The sequence below is a fragment of the Haematobia irritans genome, chromosome 2, assembly GCF_050003625.1.
Source record: "Haematobia irritans isolate KBUSLIRL chromosome 2, ASM5000362v1, whole genome shotgun sequence".
Classification (NCBI taxonomy): Eukaryota; Metazoa; Arthropoda; class Insecta; order Diptera; family Muscidae; genus Haematobia; species Haematobia irritans.
In genome coordinates, this window is record NC_134398.1 from 218,994,116 (window position 1) to 218,995,238 (window position 1,123).

The following is a 1,123-nucleotide window of genomic DNA, read 5'->3' on the forward strand; positions in this document are numbered from 1 at the left end:
TATAAATTAGTTCATGTATTGCATCGTATTTTAGTTCATTATTACTATGGTGTGGGAAGAATATACTTAAACTCATTCAAAATATTCCTGCTATCCAGAAAAATGAACAATTTTTTGGGAAACCTGTATTAAGAAATTGGTTTTAAATAAACTGTTTGTCAGTATAATTTTCAAAAAAGTAGAGAAATTGAGGAATCAAAGGTACAACAAGCCTCTATACAACTAAGAAATTTTTCGTACAAAGCAAGTCAATTTTCTATAACCACCAGTATTTTATTTCAAAAAAAATTTATAATATTACACAAAACTATGGCTTATGATATACAACAAAGGAAATATTTTTATTCGTACGTTGGATGCAGTTACTTGTCGGTAGTTAGTAATTGCTTCTTCAAAAGAGTAATATTCTATGTTAATAGGACTAAAGTAATTAATTTAAATTTCCATGTTTTCTATCCATATGAAAGATATATGTGGCATAAGTTGCTATATTCAATTGAATTGTCCAATTTAATCGATTTTGGCTAACTTTTGTTGGGCGGATTTGTCTTTTAAACATCTGAAATTGCAAAGTTATACAAAATATAAGAAAAAATATTATTAATTAATTAATTCTATCGTTCATATTGATTTTTAACTTACGGTTTTCAAGAGTATTTCTTAGAGCCAATAAGGATATCAGCTTAATTAGCATTAAACAGTAAGAATATTCAAAAAATTACCATTACAAGACCTGTCTAACTGCAAGTGAAAAAAATTATTTTTAATAAATTGAAATGTTGGTTTTATTAAAAACGGACAAAATACCGTTTATAGAAAAACTTACCACATTGAAAAATCCATCCTGTAGGTATTGGAATCATATCCATGGACTAACGGGACGTTTTTGAAATTATTCTCAGAATATATTTGAACTAAAAAATATTATAAAATTAGACATAATTTCCACTTGTCAGTATAGCATTTAGTATTTAAGTTGGACATTAAGTTCGAGTTTAGAGGCTAAAATCGCAATTTTCATGACAAGTTTTCTTTAATAATCCATTAAAAAAATAATCTTTATAAAAAACTTGGTTTGGGCTATTCTCCATCAAGTTATATTTAAATTTGTATCGAAGACGTA

The 1,123-nt window shown here is 26.4% G+C and overlaps 1 long non-coding RNA gene across 1 annotated transcript; it reads right to left on the reverse strand.

Moving 5' to 3' along the window:
- Nucleotides 1–314: 314 nt before the first annotated feature.
- On the reverse strand, nucleotides 315–916 carry LOC142225276 (uncharacterized). The gene is made up of 3 exons (XR_012719221.1): nucleotides 827–916; nucleotides 643–741; nucleotides 315–559 (listed from the first exon to the last, which is right to left on the reverse strand). It is a non-coding gene; the product is annotated as an uncharacterized LOC142225276 (long non-coding RNA).
- Between the last annotated feature and the right edge of the window lie 207 nt (nucleotides 917–1,123).